This window comes from Argopecten irradians, chromosome 8, assembly GCF_041381155.1.
Source record: "Argopecten irradians isolate NY chromosome 8, Ai_NY, whole genome shotgun sequence".
Classification (NCBI taxonomy): domain Eukaryota; kingdom Metazoa; phylum Mollusca; class Bivalvia; order Pectinida; family Pectinidae; genus Argopecten; species Argopecten irradians.
Window position 1 is genome coordinate 29,918,535 of NC_091141.1, and position 19,261 is coordinate 29,937,795.

The 19,261-nt window shown below is 34.8% G+C and overlaps 1 protein-coding gene and 1 pseudogene across 1 annotated transcript in view; both read right to left on the reverse strand.

The window, feature by feature from the left end:
- The window catches only part of LOC138329825 (tropomyosin-like), a 1,360,115-nt gene that overhangs the window by 989,880 nt on the left and 350,974 nt on the right, over window positions 1–19,261 (reverse strand). The gene's annotated exons all lie outside the window — the stretch shown is intronic.
- LOC138329826 (piggyBac transposable element-derived protein 4-like) lies at window positions 2,014–5,135 on the reverse strand (annotated as a pseudogene).

Sequence of the window (19,261 nt, forward strand, 5' to 3'; positions counted from 1 at the left end):
AAACGCAGTCAATCCATTTTACTTAAAACAACGGTATACATACACCTAACGTATTCACTTTTTGCGACATTCCATGCTTCAAACGAAGAATTCTGAGGTTGTTCACTTATTAAGACCATCATAAAAATGATAATAATTTAATCCCAATGAACTGTCAATAAATAAATATAAAACAATAGCTGTCCTATCACTATGACCTAAATCGTAGTAAATCACGTGTTTAAATATCTGTTTATGGTACAGTATAAGGTCGAAAATAATACAAAAATCAATATCAGTGCAACAGAGTAAAGCCGCCTATCTTCGAATATGAGTGGTCTGAAAAGATAACGACATTCATTGTTCTATTACACAGACAGGTGTAAATCGTCAGTGAATAACTACGAACTGGGACCTAGGTAAACACAGTGGACAAAAATTATGCATCTGAAACACCCATACAAGTTCCGGTTATCAATTAAAATCAAATCAATTATTGTTTTTTTGTAGATTATGGCCTTTACCTGCAGAATATAAATAATAATATTGTTATGTATGACACTAAATACATGTAGTTATTAGATAACTCCTATAGCTATGTTATCAATACATTCTAGATCTATTTCATATTATTAATTTAGGTTATAGAACTTTCTAAAATAAAATCATGGATAAGCATACATGTTTGTAAACATGTTGATTTAAGTAGGGATCTAGATTGATCTATTTCCAGAAAGTTCTGTGTGTTTATTTGTTTACTTTTTTAGTTAGATATTTCTATAAGTTGAAGTTTCTCCAATATTCTTGAATTATGGTTTAGCTATATATACTCCAGCTGTCGAAGACTAATCAGAACTGTAATGATACCTGTAATTAGACATATCAAGAATTGTACAGCGCCATATACGATTCTATTAGGAGAGCTATTGTGACTTTATCTGGGGATTATTACAACACTTTGTGTGGATTTATTATATTGCCTGGAACTTTACAAATCATCTATGGACATTCGATTTCCTTGTGGATTTGTGATTATTGTTAACTTTATAACCTGGAAGGATCAAGAGGTATACCAGGACATTCCCATACATATAAGTAACATTTTAAATTATCGTATAAATCTTGTACCACCACCAATTACTTTAGATATTGAAAACCATCTCTGTATAATATTGTATCTATAATTAAATTGTATTTTGAATTTATCTGCTGGTTTCTCATTACTGTTATTCTTGATTGTAACAATAACTATGTTATTTCATTGCAAGTTACACGTACGTAGAAAAAGAACGGGATAATTGAATGATCTATTGTCGGAAGAGGTTCGCGGACCAAAACTAATTCATCAGGTTTCGTTTTCACTTAACGTGCTAATTTCTAGTACAGTTACGTTAGTAAGCTATTTGGTCCGGAATTTATTTATTAAGTTCTGTTCCACTAAGCAATCTATGACCGGTCGTAAGTTTCTCATGAACTAAGATTTGAACTTGGCTTATTCCTAACGAAACCCAGAAAGAAAACACGCATTCGTATATATATTTTAGTTAACAGATAACACCATCAAAAGTAATAGTAAAGATGAAAAAGGAAATCTGATTTTTGGACACCAATGAAGATTTACCTTTTGAAACAAAATTGTAACATGTATTAACCCTTGTCATGCTGTATTGTTTAATATTCTACTGACGTCTAGGGCTGAATTCTTGATTCCTTTTTTTTTTTTAAATTTTTTTTCTGCTCCAAAAATATTTTCAAATATGCTGTTTAACTTTTGGGAAGCCTCATGAGCAAATTCAAGGCGATTTTCTCACCTTACAGGAAATACAAAAACAACAACATAACAACGATAAAACTTCAATCATGAATATTTTGTATTAATATTAATGTCAAAATTTAAGCGAACAATCATATTTTAGAATTAAACTCATCCATATCTTTTATCAATTTATTTAATTTACATTCATTTTTTAATTAAAAAGAGAAAAAAAACTTCATATGGCAAATGTACACTTGTCATAATAAATCGATCAAGGGAGATAATCCGCTTCAAAGGATTTTTAACAAAGTGGAAGAGTTAAGGTCTTGAAACATGTGCATTGTCTAAGAAAAAGTGAAAATAAGTAACATGTTTATTGAATTAATTTCTATTTTAATGCATCAGACTGACTAGTAGTTTGGCATAAAATAACTCTCTTTAACTCAATTTAGCCAATTCACTTTACATGCAATATTCCACCAAAATTTAGACTGGTACATTTCCTGATTTCCTGGTCAACATCAATTATAATTACATCACAACTTATTCAATGAATCATGTTTTAAGTAATTGTCAAGTATATACATAGCCTGGCACAACATGTCATCATATAAACAATTTTGAATTTATCGATTCAAAGTCTACTCTTCTTGTCCAGGTTGGGTGGTAAGTCTTAGTCTTTTGTAAGCCAACACAAACTCTGCTTTAGTGTGATATAGTTCGAAACAAGGATCAACACACAGTGGAACACAACACTGTTTACACTGGAAAGTGGTTTCCCTTCCAAGACGTCTTGGAGCAGGAAGGCCTTGATATTGTGCTCTATACAGCTCCATCTCACCAGGCCCACAGACAACACATCTCCTCCTAGCTGCTGATTTGGTTCCCGTTGGTGGAAGTTGCCCTATGAAATGTCTCGCTGACAGGCGCTGAAGGTTGTCTCCCTTTTTCCTACCTCTAGATTCTGGTCCTGTGACATCAGCCTCCATGACAAGTTGGCGGACAACTTCTCTCCTGAAAATGTAAAATTAATGGATTATGGGAATGTAAATTTTCACGATTTCACACAAAACGCCTTTGATGTCAAAATTTTTATGCTCCAATTGAAAACTTTCTTTTTGTACATGATCAAAGTTCCTGATTTTTTAAAAATTAATATCTAACAGTAAAATGCACCTTCAAAACCCATTTTTTTAAAATCTATTCTGTCTTAAGTTAATTCTGTCTTACGTTAATTAAGACAGATATGTTTTCTTTCCAATAATACATCTGCATCCTCAGCTGACGCTATGTGTTTTTACTTGTATTTCATTACCTGAATACCCTTTGAAGAACTGGGTGCTGACTCTTTTTTTTGCAGATTATGTAAGAATTCAGGACTGCAATGCCAAGGATATGAAAGAAGACCTTCTTCCACCATTTCAATGTCCGTCTGTCGAATCCATTGTAGGATACCATCTGATCACACCTGCTAAAGCAATGTCCTTTATTTAGAGTGATGTTTTGATTTTAAACTTTTCAGAAAAAAAATGCTTTGAGATATGACATGCAAAATAAACTCATTTGCTGACATGCAAATCTCCTAGCATCAGCTAATAGCACTTTTTTCATTGGTTTAACGCCCTATTAAAAGGCAAGGTCATATAAGGAGGTGCCAGGTTTGTTGGTTGAGGAAAGTCAGAGTAACCGGACAAAAACCACCAGCTAGTGGTCAGTACCTGGGATGTTAAACCAATAAAAAAACTAGCATCAGTGATGCAGTTTTTACAATGTAAACAAATCTTTTTCAACAGATTAAATTTCAATGGTTCTCATATTATTAATCTATCAATAGTGTTTTATCTGTAAGAATTCAATTTAGTCTGGCTATTTAACTTACCTGTCTACTGCTTCCATGTACTTCTTGTAGCTCAAGACACAGTCTGGCCGGACAATTCTGTTTCCATCATGGTCACGCTTTCCTGTATCAACCATTACACCTGTAATAATGAAATAGTAATCTGAATTTTCTGGTTTTTTTTTAATTAGAACTCAAAATTTAAAACTAAAATTAAAAATACTTACCCATGTAATTGCACAGGGTAAAAATATTGTAAGTTTTTAACATTTATAAAAAATGAGTCTAGTTCTCAGTTGTTATTACTGGTATATAATTTTTTTCTGTGAAATCAAATTTTAACACATCCAGCAACATACTGTACTGTACTCAGTAGATTATACTTAAAATTATGTACATGTATACATGTATGTTGATACTCCATGCAACACAAACATACCTTCATGAATTGTAGTAAGAAAGGACACATCCTTCTTGTCAGCATACTTTAGGGCGACCAGAGTTCCATTATTGAACACGGATATCTCTCCTTTTGCCGGATGTGCCTCCTTCATTGCCTTTGGAACACCTCTCCTATTGCTCCTCAAAGTTCCACAAGCCAGTGTGGCATTCATAAACAAATCATAAAATAACTGAGGGCTACTGTAGTAGTTGTCAGTGTATAGGTGATGTCCCTTGTTCAAATATGGCTCCATCAACCGCATCACTACATCATAAGTCGAACCATTCCCACTACAGTCCAGCTGTACTCCCTCGCGACCAGTGTATAACTCAAGCCGACTACAGTATCCATTCGTAGAATCACACAGCATTTACATCTTGAGTCCATACTTGATTGGTTTATCAGGGCTATATACACGAAAGTTCAACTTCCCTCGCCACGGTATCATACCTTCATCAATAGCAATGTTCCTTCCAGGATTGTAACAGTTTTCAAAACTCTTTAAAATTTCTGTGTAGGGTCTACCTAACTTCTGTAAAGGGGAATAGCCATCAAGGCCTCGCTGCACAGCAGTATTGTTGTCACATAGATGAAAAAAACTCATAACATTCATAAACCTATCTCTAGACATAACAGTCCCAAAAAATGGCGTACTTGTTACCTCGTTAGTTATCCAATATTCCTGAATATCGGTCTGTCTGACAAGTCCCATAGCTATCACCATCCCCAAGAATGCCTTCATCTCACCAACTGTTGTAGGTACCCAATTCTTCAACCTGGAGTTGTTGTGGCAGGGTCCTGTTCTCCAAGTAGGAGGCTGCATATCTGTTGGTCTCCAGTACCATCATACCAATGACATCTTCGGTGAAAAACCTCTGAAAAATGTCCAAATGAGACAACGTCTCGCTTTCCTCCGGAGGATTTGAAACGCCAGCGTTTCCAATAAAAGTCCGTCCAGACGGGGGTAGAGCGCCTTGCACCCAGCTGTCATCATCAAACACATTCCGGTGTTCCTCTACTACATCAAAATCATCACCGTCTCATCCCTCAAACTCAGCATCATCGCTGTCCTCATTAAGAAATATCTCCTTAAAATAGATCGCGATTTTCCGGCAAAACATTTCGGAGCAAGAAATTCCCGTCCGCCATAGCGAAATTCCGACACCGGACCCACGACCGTCTGGTCAATCTCAATTCTGGTTCGTTTTTATGACCACTTGGCCATTAAAGCATCCCAAACAATAAATAACAAATAACAACATAACAGTTCTATATAATCCAATCATTTAATTTGACTATCGTTGCGAAAATAGAACGAATTTAGTGATTTTCGTCTTCGTCAAAACAGGTTACTCCAGTTTACACATGTTATGATGACGTAATGACAATAAGAGTAGATCAATTTGAGACTGGAAATAACATCGATTTTCGCCGTATTTATAAATATATTTGACCATAAACTGCAACTAGCAATTTCAAGTGCGATATAAATATTACGTACGTGCAGAAGAATCGGCCGATTAAGATCGAATCGTCGTCTGAGTGCCGTTTTTTTACCGGAGTACCTGTTTTGATATTTGCAGACATGTGCGCGGAAGTGAGGTCACGACCGCACTGCGCTTGTTCAGAATATCCATTCTGAGTTTCCGGGCGGGTTTTTCAGGGCTAAAAATATCATGTAACAAGAGAAAATCCCTGCTAGCAGACAATTACGGCACGGTACTTGGTAACGCAAACGAGTTAGGTTTACATATTTTACACACATAAAGCTGACATATTTATTGAATGGCCAGTATCGAAATTAACTTTGAAATCAGTTTTATTTTAGAACTATTCATATTACAAAAAACGAAGTGGCCGTACAGTACACAGACCGACTAAAGTCGGTATCCGCACGACACCGAAGAACCGACTTTAGTCGGTCACAGCATGACTAGGGTTAATTATAGCGTCAAAATATTCATCGATATCCGTTATTAAATATGTAAAGAGTAGTCGTTCATGCTCATTTATTGTACTGAAAAAAAAAAGTTTTTCTCGCGCCAGAATACAAGTCTGACGTAGTGGCTGGAATTTAAGTAGTTTGTTGGAAAAGTTTGGGCTAATGTTACGATTATTGTTAAATCATAAGTTAGATCTACCGCATCATTTAGCCCAAATCAACTCTCTTTAGCATGTCGCATCATATAAACATTACCACCATTACCATCTTTTATCATAAGAACAATTTGAATCATACACTGTATGGGATGAGCGAAGCTCTACATGTTCATTTTATTTCATTTTCTATTTCATGTATGGTCAAGTACCCTATATTCGTCAGGGACCTGTTTTTGTCATGTTTACAATTTTGCAAATATCTTATGAACTATTGCGTGATTTCATAAAAGAGTGTCGTCTGCCAAAACTGATCTGATCAAGGTCTGCTTAAAAGCGAGTTTGTGTTATAACCAAGTGCTTTTTATGAATACAATGTAGCAATATATCCCAAAATGAAGGTATTTTCTTAAGTCCGTTTTAAATGAAACTTCAAAACAATACCGTCAGCGCTTGACTGTCCGTGTGCACTAATCAGCAGCATGTCAACAAAGTACCGGAAGTCACGTGTCTGATTATGTGATTCATAGCCAAGATTTTGGGTTATTACAAATTATTTTTGCGATTCAGCTTACCCATTTTTTTGGTGCCATACTTTTGGAAACATAGCGTTAATCTATATAACCAGAGGGTTTTGCCACTTTCCATGACCAATAGGTTTAAAGATTTAAAATCGATGTAAATACAAGAATTTTCAGCTTAAATGCGATCTCACAAGTGCCAGCCGCTCATCAATTATTTGGATTGATCTCAATATTGATCTCAATATTTTCGTAATAAGCGAAACAGCCCCCCTGACGAAAATAGGTCCCTAATGTGTCGGCCATTACCAAGTGACCGGCGGTTAGAAATCGTCCGTACCGCGATAGATAGATAACGAATTGATAGATAACTTGTTTTACAATTGAGACAACATATTATATATTTGTGTTGATAAAACTGGTACATTTTATTTCTAGCTGGTTTGTTGATTTCCGAGGGAAATTGATTACCCTGACGAATATTGGTCCTCCAAGGGTAAATGACATAATTTAGAAATAAAAGGACGTACTAAAATTATAGAAGTATATAATATCATTATTGTTTAGCATAAACTCAAAAAGAAATTAACTCAAAGATTCTGATTTTTCTACCTGGAGTTTCGCGCATGCGAATCATATGATTTCACGCCATTTGTTGATATGATGAGACGTCATGAATCCTTACATCCATGTATGCAGTTCATTGATTTCAGTATGTACGTTTGCTTACGTACATGTTACTGGAATAGAGCTTCGCTCTTATTAATAATTTCCTCGGTCAAAGGCAGACGGAAGCGTAGTCTGCCATCCGTTTTGTTTCTTATCGGAATATCTTGGAGAGTTCCGCTACACGAACGACAACGATTGATAAACGTACGAGTTGGAGAAACATGACGTTCAGAGGGATACATGATGTTTTGTCGCCCTCACACGTGACTTCTCTCGACCAATCAGCGAGTGTGCATCGGTATATTAAACTAATTAAGATATGGGATTAAGAGAAACAGCCAGTACCTTCCCCTCGGGAAATAGACATGGTCTCGGGACACCGGATACTTGCTCCCTCAACTCTACACTTTAACTGTATCATATTGCACTATAACGATCGAAATCGGTAACCTTGTGAATTCAATCTTTCCCTGTTAAGTTGGTCCTCGAATTAGAAAATTCGAAAATAATTATCTAAGAGACACGAAAGAGCTCGCGAACTTAAAGGCCCACTACCTCTCCGAAACGGTTTTTGATTTTTAAAATGGGAATGTAAAACGAAATTGATAATTTTGTAGAGTTGCAAAATTTATGAACTTAACGTTAATACTACACTTATTATCCATTCCTAAACAATTTAATTAAAATAAATTAAATGTTAAGTTTCATAACGCGGGTCGTATTATGTTTACCCCCGTCGTTCTAAATACCGATCGTTAGTTGATAATCACTGAGACAGACGACAAGACAACGAAATGAATCTTCACTGTAAAGATATATATTACATAGGAAAATTAGCATACGTTTGGTGTTGTAACCTACTCTTAAGCCACCGATATACATGTTCTTTCGTTATTATTGTTTTTAAGAAACTGTTATTTTTTGTTTCGGAAAAGCTGTGGGCCATTAAAGCTTGCAATTTTGAACACATGTTCATGCATTCCCAATGTTAGTGAACTGTTGATTTTTTTTTTTTTTTTTTACTTTTTTGGACAAAAAAAGAGGATGTCAAAACTAACCATGGTTTTTAAGGGATTTCATTTGTTATAAACTGATACAAAATGGTTAAGTGTTACTTATACATTTTACTGGTATATCGCTTATATATGTCCTAAGAAATAACAACTTAAGTGCAAGTCTTAGATTTAATTACTCATCTTCCCATTCAGGCGGGAGAAAAGACAATATAATCCTCCAGCATCAGAAATGTAATTCGTATATTGATGCTATGTTGACTAGTAGATGTGAATTCTACGGATTGAACAATGCAACAGTATTATGTTCAGTATGCAGCGCTAATTTAATTATAAGTTTTCGTTGTCTGTATGGATAGTGCAGCATTCTTATTAATAATTGTGTCGTTAATGTGATGGTAGGGTGCCAAAGTGACGTTGGTATTGTTATTGTTTTCGAAAAACAACTTCTTGTAATGACAGTAGAAATAGTCTCAAAATAAATTAAAATAAATATTGTTTACATGAATCCTCGCAAAGGTTTTTCTAACAAAATAATGTCACATCCGGATGGAAATATCAATAGACATAACTCCATTATTCAAGTTTGTCATTAAACCGTGAGTTACATAATCACTGTGTTAACAACTTTCATTTATTTAGGACAACCAGAGGATATCGTGTGAGGTCGCGTATATATCAAGTATCATGGCCACGATATACTTTGCTTTGATATTAATGTAATACTTATTTTTCATTTCGTTCAACTATTACACTTTGTTCGTATATAGATGTGATAATTAGTTCAAAAAACAGTGTATAACACAGCTTTATGAATACGTGCATTGATTCCTCCATGGTCCTATCTACCAGTCCGTCCATTAATCTACCATTACATACAGACATGGAACCATGTCAATGAGGTAACGTATATATTAGGAGACGAAAATGATGGGGTAACGTCAGCATAATTCCAACTTGCAGCCGGACAAAAAATAATTACTTGCAGTCCTTAAAACATTTGTACATCTGATATTTTAGATACTAAGCATTATAAATGACTGAAAACAAGTCATTAAATAGAGCAGTCAGATGTTTTAGTGATCATATATTAAGTAACCAATGTGATAAAAGTAAATTTTATTGACAGAAATAACGCTGATTATAATGGAAGCTAGTTTGGAGAGTTTATTATTTGGACACCACTCAAGTTTATAATTATTTACCGCGAGATTAAACAAATGCAAAAATATATTGCTGACGCTGCTTAAAATGGCTTTTGAGACATGCTCATAGTTGCTATAATAGCGTATTGTAACGTACTTAAAGACTAATGTACCTCAGTGTAGATTAGCCTACAAAACAATACTATATATAACCTACGATTAAAGTGGTTTGATTATATATTCTCATCATACATCAACTAATCTCTTTTAATACAAAATACAGCTATTTGTCAAAATTGAGTAAGTTTCATGATATCACCGCATAGTCTGTAATGAATTTATAGATTTGGTGATTTAAATCAAAACACTCCATATTGAAGATCAAAGCTATTATTTTATTATTCAAAATATTTTTATTTCTTACAGTTGCTCGAAATAGAAGAAATAAAGGAAAACTAAACAACATATTTTAAATATATTTATGAGTACAGATAAATCATAGAAGAAATGAAAATATAAAGATTACTTCTACTGCATGTAGTTAGTGTTACAGTAGTAAAATGTAGCATTGCGAACTCAATTATGGTATACACCTGTACGTTTAGCGCTCTCATGGCATATTTAAGTTATCGCATTTGTTAGCTGGTTTTGGCACCATATGATGTGTATATATGCAAGCTATATGTGTAGCTAATTTTTAGGTACTGACATATAGAAATAGATAGATATTAGTAGATGTTGCCCTTTGCTTTGCTGTCCCTTATATGGGGTATCGTATGGCGTCACTTTTTGAAAGATAATCTGATTGGCTAAGTCATCAGCCCTTCATATAAGAAAAAAATTCACGGGCGCCATATTGTCATACATTTTGTTTAACATTTGGTGTTATTAATCCAACAAGTTGCCAAAACCTACCCTGTGTATACCCGCCCTATTTCTATTATTTTAATTCCTCTTTGAGATGTTTTCAATTTTACGGCCGTGTTCTATCGAATCCCCACCTTAATATCAATATTGAGATGTTCTGGATTATGTTATGCTTCATAATCCTTTTACATAATTTTATAAAACTGAATTATGTGTCAATTTGTTTGTATAATATTTGTTATATCACTTTGATATGAGTTTTTTTATAATTTTAAAATTGGAATATTTGTCACCTTCCGGTGGCAATTTTCAATTAATTTAACTCTTTGTTTTCTATGGTGGTATATTACTGCCATCGCCACTGTTAGTTTAGGTTGACTTAGGGAAACTCGGCTGTGACCAGATAGTTATGCCGACCAGTCGAGTTATAACATGACGTATTGCGATATTTATGTCGTTAAGATGATTTTTAACACGACAAATACACATATTCATATTGTAAAGTCGAGTTACACTATCGCGGCTGACTACCATGGATCTCGTTTTAACAAGGTAAGTCAATGTCCCAGGATGTAAGTCGACTTTCCGTAATGTGAGTCGACTTGCCGACATAAATATTTCAACAAGTTATGAGATAACTCGACAGGTCGATATAATTATCTCAGCAAAGTAACGTTACATAACTCGACCTTAAATAACACGATGACAGAAATATGCCACCACAGTTTTCCCTATGTGGAGTGTGCATACATTCATTTAGACCCTCACTCCGCCACTGAGCTAACTCCTAAAATAAGTTTAGGACAGCGTGTCAGAACCTACATTAGCATATTTCTACCTAGTAATACCCACGTCATCAAAGCTTATTTAGCGTATTACAACTTTTTATAACGTAGCATAGTGTACCGAATTTAAGTGTATGATTTTAAAATGTGCTAAGGTACGCTTATAGATAATATGATAAATATATCAGTCAAGTAAAATAAACTAGGTACTGTAGCAACCTTTTTCAGCTATATGTCAAAGCCATCGACCTCTTCATTCGCAGCTGCGTCCAAACAAACAAGATATTAATTGTTGAAAACTGCATACGTTCAAATTGTTCTTCGGAATTATTTTTGACAATGCTCCACAAAGATAGCATTTAGAGACTGTACGCCCTGAGTGCCCCACCGATGTCTCAGACCACTTTGTAGCAGGTACCCAACATATTCTTGACTATCTAGTTCCGATGCCCTATCTGGTTCTTATCACATATAACGACCCGATGGTAAACCAATGCTGTGTCACGTCTGCTGGTGTCTCCGAGTTCGGAAAAGGAGTGTGAGGAACACAACGTAAGGTTCTTTTTTTGTCAGTTGATGTACTTTTGACGGCTACACAGGGAATAACATGACATTACTAGGAGTTCTGAAGTAGGATATGACCCCAAACATGATATAGATGTCCATATTAGTGTATCTTCTGTGATATTCGGTCTGATATTAATTCGCTACCTGGGTCAATAGTCATGGAACTGCTCATATTGAGGCATGTGGTGACAGGGTTTCTTTTTACATTTTACTTTCAGGAATCCTTCTGCACTAAACTCATAAACTCGCCTATAGAAAATCGAAAAAAAATATTCCTGCTGAAAAAGATTTGCAGCTGAACTTTCCTAGAAACATATTTGTTTTCTATTCTCATAGAAATACTTTGAACAAACTCTAGGCTTTACATGAAATATCCAAACAAAGCATGGGATACAAGGATGTGTGAGTATCATTCTAAAACGATATTAATGCTTTTCCATAGAACGGAATTAATACAATACATTTCATAATGTATGATGGTAGGATATCTGTAACACCAAGATACTGTTTCAGAACTTTAGAAATATAATTGTGAAAGAACTTCAGAAGACCAGACAGTGAACACTGGTCGTAGGTGAGAGAATATTCGGGTGTCCTTTTAGCGATGATTAACGAAATCCCCCATTGTAGGAATGCGTTAGGAGGCATTTGATCACCAACAGGGATCATCTAACAGTCATGACATACTTTTTCATATTCCAACGTTTTTATCCGGCCAACCATGGGTGCTTGGTATAATTAACGATTCATTTTGTCAATTTCGACATTTAAGTTATCACCCGCAATATATACTTTGAACGGTTTGCTGCAGGTCCATGCCTATCAAAGATACCTACACCCCCAGTACCAATCCTACCATCGAAGGCGGGCTGTCATGATACAATAGACTGCTCAGCCTATTCCAAGGACGTATGCACAAGATATGAAATCTGGGCTCGTCAGCATTGTGCTTCTTTCTGTGGACGTTCTGGTATGTATTATCCCGTTTCATTTCCTATGTATTGTTATCATCCCCCGTTATAGCTATGTATCTTAAATATAGAAGAGGTATTAATCGTTTGGCTTCACATCTTCTGTCAAAACACAACATTCATATTGGCACTTAGCATTTCTCAAGAAATCATTATAATAACTTGGAATAATAGGTTTATTTGGAATACCCTGCCTCTACTGCGAAATTGAGTAGCAATACCATGCTGGTTAAACGTGTACGGCAAAATTCTCTTTTACACTATTTCTGTTGAGATATATAGCATGACTGTTTATACATACATTTCGACTGGTAACGAGATTAATTTAGTAATTGGTTGCAATCTGTTAACGGCTTGCTGTTGACATATAATGTGCCCAGCCGCTTGTAAATTATGACAAAATATGTGAAATATTCATCTATGTAATTAGGATATTATTACACCATATACCGTATCATAATTCCATCTAATATTCCGATTTGATTGAATACTCACTGTTTTGTACCTGCATAATGCAGAAATGTCTAGCCTTGTGGGTAGATATTGATTGTGACGTCTGTCACGGAAGCATGTATATGTTGTTACTTTGTTGTATCTGTTGTATTTGAAATAGCGCGGTAAGTTGGGGTTTTAAATAGGTGAGTACCGTTAGGCGGAAACTACGTCACGGGGAGGTGTTCATGGCTGGTGCTATGTCGTGACGGACATGTTTCTTTGTCCGCGTGCCCTATAAGATTTATCGAAGATTCAATAACTTGTGAGCCAGGCACAGACATCAGAATGTGGTAAGTACTCGTTCTACCTTACTTCTATTCTGTTTTAGTTGGTATTATTGCATTGTCCCTGATATTATCGTGTCAGACAATCTAGGTATCTGTGCGCTCCAGTTCTCCAGTCGACAGTGAGTATTGTTTACCGAATATATTGAAATATGTTGTATTTATGTTATGCATGTCATATTTCATATGTATTATATATATTAACATAGTATACTTACTTAATGCATGTGTTTAGTAACTATATATGCAATTAATCACTATGTATCACTGGTTTCACTCCATTATAAAACTACGGAAGCCCAGTTCTATTGTTATAACGGTAAAGCGTTATATGTATGCGCGCGCGGGTGCAAAATGTATGGAAGCCGATGAGAGCAACTCTGAGTGTAATACCTGTTTATAGTATTTTTAGTTCATTTTGGAGCCGCACATTAGTGTTTATCTTTGTATAATAGGTATATATGTTATTCAGTAATTGGTTTACATCTTATTAGTAACATAGTTAGTTAAATAAGTGTAATTTCAGTATAGTTCTATATAGGATTATGTATTGGGAATGTATGGAGTTTGTGTGAAAAATGGAAATAACAATAGTTAATAAATTACTTGTAGCTTCACATAATGGGAGTTGGAAGCAAGCACAGGGAACCAACAGCCACGACCAGGCTTTAGATACCCCAGCAACATCCCAAGCAACTGGACCGACCGGGAACGTATGCGTATTATCCTTCAAGGTCAAGGTCAGCTATGGTGAGGTAGGATAGTCTAACAGCGAAGGTTGTTTGTGATTAACATAACTGCTATACCTGTCTTGTCTTGGACACCAGTGAATATAGTTAGCTATTACTCTATGGGCTCTGGATTGAGCTGGACGAATGGTGGATGGATGGTGTTCATCTTCCTTAACTCTGGACTGCATACTGCAGAAGCTCTGAATTGAGTGTTTTTTCATCAATAGCTATAGTTGTCAGCTATTTGCCACTGGAATTTTGTGTGAGGCTACATAATCAAGACATTTTAGGGGAACTGTTTGAATGTGTGCGTGTTAGTGAGGGTGTATGACTATTTTGTATAAATTTATCGAATATGTCGTTTATTCCATTTGTAAATAAATATCATCTTTGTTTTGTTTTCAATATTCTCCGTTTTCATTTCCCGTATAAGCAACCGACGTTTGTCCCACGTTAACAACGTCATCACTATTCGAGCGTAAAGTCACGAAAGAATGACGTCAGAATGGATATATGTAAACGTTATTTATTTCACATCGATTACGAAATATGTTAGATAACCGATACAAATTACTTTCAATGTCCTGGATGTAAGCGTCTTAATTTCGGAATCAATTTCGTCATACGTACACAAGTCATATGCATTTTTAATTTGTGTCTTATTAAATCCTTTTATATTAATATTCATTTTAATTTTTATCTGTTTGGTAATGTTACAGGTTGAACTTATAGCAGAAAGTACACCACTGCAACAAAAAACAACAAATTTGCATACACATTCAGTTTGACGTCGATTTTGACCTCATTTTACAGAAACTAAAAATACATCATCGCAAATTCACTTGTTTTTTTTGTTTGTACTGTATTTGTATTTATACATTGTATATATTGTATTTATTTATATTAATCTCAGGTTAATCTCAATTGTAATTGGGAATGTCGTTGGTAGTGGCAATAATGTGTCCGTATTACACAAAGTACTTCCATCTCCATTATGACGTAATCGATTTTTGAGATGAGAACGCTTAGTATGGGTAATAGTGTAAAACTTTGACCTGATTACAGACATAATTGAAAACGACCAGCATATTAAACTGTCTAAACACCATGTTGAATTAGTGTTTGTATGTAATATTTGTCCATGTGTTAATTCTAGAATTAGGTCATCATACATAAGGTGCGAATGTCTGTAGAAACATGGGTCATAAATAAGACAGTTGCATACCTTTATTTCTGTGTGATGCATTTTGAAATGTTTTGGTAGGAAACTGGTAAGCTCAGTCTTCTCTTTTCTGCTGCTGGTCCACAGAAGCAGTCACCAACCGGCAGATCATCCTCGATACTCCAGGGGTTCCGATCACTTACGATCTCTACACCCCTGGACTATCTCATAGTGAAATTGAAGGCAGCTCAGCTGAAAATATTTGACCAATCACAGACCAGCAAAGATTTCCTTTGAAGACTACAGAGAGAGCGACGCCCAACTTCAAAGCCACATATAGTCAACCACAGTGTACCGTTATACGGCTCTTTTGATGAACATCAAAGGACTAAATTACCTGTTATGTTCTGGTGCCTCCAGTTTTACTATGAGATAGCCCAGGGATGTAGAAATCATAAGTGATCGGAACCCCATGGAGTATCGAGGATGCCGGCAGATGGAAGCAAGGGAAAGTAGTGCTATAGCTTTATGATCAAACGATGGTCTATAAGTGTAATCTTCTGTGTGCGATCCCCTGAATCAGCTTAAAGTATATATTCATTTCCACCTTCTGTCATGCTTGGATTGCAGAGCACAGCTATAAACATATAAAAAAACGATTAAAACATTTGAGTCGTTTGAAACTGTTTTGTTAGACAATTTGACAATAATTAGTAGAAACGTGTTACCTTGAAATATGGAATATAAAAACGTGGGTCATACATCCTGAAAAAAGAACACTTTATATGATCAGGATTATATTGTTCTAAACAACTTTAATATCAATTCCATAAAGTAGATATCATTTCAGAACATATATGAAAACGTTTGTTCAAAACATTTGATTGTTAATTTGAATAATAAGGATTGTGTAATTATGTTATGTTTTGTCTTTGGAGACTCACAACACTGAAGAGCTCAATATGTCATATTATGCTGATAACAGACAAACCAGTCGTCCCACTCGTTAAGATGAACAATGAATATTATAGACCATTTATGAATTTCAGCAAAAGACAGAGACCCGATCCTTCTCTAATAAATCGCAAAACAAGAGATAGTGACATTTATCAATCTGCGAAGAATCTCGGCAAAGCCTTGGAGACCTGAAACTAGATAAACGTTAATATCTTAAACTTCAAATTCAGGAATTCGAGTAGGGCTTTACTACAAATTACATTTCAGAATAATAAGACTGCCATTTAGTCATTCGAAAATCATTTGAACATCCCTGACATATTTGTTGGATTGCACAAAACAAAGGGAAGCAACTCGAATAGGTAAGCAACAATGCACAAACACCAATATCATATATTCTCAAATCACGATAGTTTTGTAAGCCAAAATAAATAGGGGCTTTAGCTTAATGAATAATATATTCCAAATAGTGAGCGAAAATTTGTATATTTCCCACGAGTGCAAAAAGCAAACATGAATATAGTTTATTGCACTTTCGCGTTAGGACACGTATGTCTATATCAGATGTAAATTTTGTGTATTTGTCACTATATGACCCAATAATTACATCGTTCGTAAAGATACGGGAATAAAATAAGACAGATAATTATATTGAGATCTGAAGTAGGTGTTTCAGTGTATATTGTATAATGATTGTAATGGCAGATTTAACTTACTACGTATCGTTGACATTGATTTTATATAGAAAATGAACACAGCTGCTAGAGGAAACTTGTATAACGTACATTGTCACCTAAATACATATAATATTTACTGACGATTAATGCTTCTACGTCACAGCTATGTTGTCAAGTATTATTTTGTGAAAACACAATAGTAACAAAAGTAATTGTATGCATATATAATTTATTTTGTAACATAAGATATTGACCGATACAATTATTTATATTTATAATTTGAACATTGAAAGATCCATGCCGTGATTACAAAAATGTCAAAAGACATTATAATATCATAACATGCACAACAAAAGCAAGCTAAATTGGTATGTACAGTGTACCTCCCTGGCATTAAATACCGTATTCAAGGTTATGTGACTTCGGCTATGTAAATCTGGATGAATAAAGAAAATGATACATATCAACAGCTTGGCTTACAATGATTATTGATGGCGGTGGATGTCTGTCATACAACAGTAATACGGTCATAGTCCCATGCAGTGAAAAACTTATAACGAAATCATAATAAAATAACGCATTAAAAGGTATACTGTAAAACTAACTTTTATTCGTTTGTAATTTACTCTAGCAAATTTGCAATCCAAGTTTTATATCCGTGAATTAATATCTACATCTTCTATATAGTCTTTAAAGTGATAAATTCGCGAATAATTATCTTCGCGAACTTGTTTTGAAATGGAAATCGGGAAATTGACAGTATAGGTCCCTCAAATGTAATTGACGTCGCGCACAATGTTCGGTCACTTTTATGTAACGTTATTGAATGTAAAAGACGTCATTATTTTATAACATGACGAGCGCAATTGACGTCATTTCCGACATTCGGCAAACCTGCAAGACAAAGAAAAAACACAATTTTTCGAATACTTTTTTTTTAATTTTCAGTAGATATTTCGCACACGTATATTTGAGCAAAAACTTGTTTTTTTATTCTGAATAGAAACCATAATTCCTAATATAAAGTCACTTTTCAACGTCGTGAACTTGCGTGACAGAACAGTTGATTTAAAAATTTCATTTTGTGTCATTTCTGAAAGACAAAGGTTTTGTTCGATAAAAAAGTAGAACGACGTCGCAGTCTATATTTTCTGACATGTTATTAAAATAGAAGAAAAATGTATTTTTATATTAACAATTCATGTCTCTATATCATGTATTAGTACCGTTTTGTACTGTGTGTATTTGTATTTTTTCACTTTTTTATCTTTTCTCTTCTGATCTGTCGATCGGCAAGTCTACAAACAAAGTCCACCATTTTGCAGTATGACGTCACAATTCATAATAACGAAATGACATCATTATAGTGCGTTTTTCGGGGAATCTCTGTGTCAAATTTTATCGCCATGTGGTGTTCAGTATGACCACAGTGACACTTTAACTGAAACCGCATAAAGGTGCGTGTTATATCTGTCGCGCCAAAAAACGTCATTTTCTCAACAAAAACGCATCAATAGAAAAACTATGTTGCAGGACATTTTGATAAAAGTCCTCCCGTAATTGAATTAATATATCCTTTCTGCTCTTCAATTAAAAAAATAGCATTGCGCTTATATTATTTCACTGTTCAACGCTTTTTCCAATGAAATCCCGGCGTGACGTAAAAGTGACCGAACATTGTGCGCGACGTACATATCCGCTAATGTTTTGCCATTTTTGACTATAACAAAACAGTACGATTTTTAAAGGTCTTTTAAACTTTCTGAACTTATATACAATATACGATTTATGCTGAAAGTCGTTTGTGTAAAAACATGCATATTGTTTTAACACGTTTATTACATGTGTATTTCAGTCTTGGTTCCATTGACATGGCATACCTTTATGAATTTATATTATGATATGTTTAATTTATTAATCAACAAGTGTATGAGAGCTTTGATAAAAATCCGATTGTATACATACCCAAATGCAAGCATGTAACGGTACCGATCACACACTTGGCCCACATACAATTATAATATGTGTACAAAAGGCCACCACAGCTATCAATGTACAGTCATACAAAGCTGTGTGACAGCTTTAATAAAGATAACGGAATTTAAACCTACCCGAATAGAGGCGTGCACTGAACAAATAATTGCCATACTTAAAAGGCCGCGGCGATCGGTGTACTGTTATGTAGATAAGTGTAAACTCGCCAGTAAACAGTAGACGTGGAGGTTAATACAGTGAACCTAGAGGGTTAATAATTGGAGAATACCCAGTGTCATATCTGAGGTAAGTGGAAATTTGTTTATGTATAT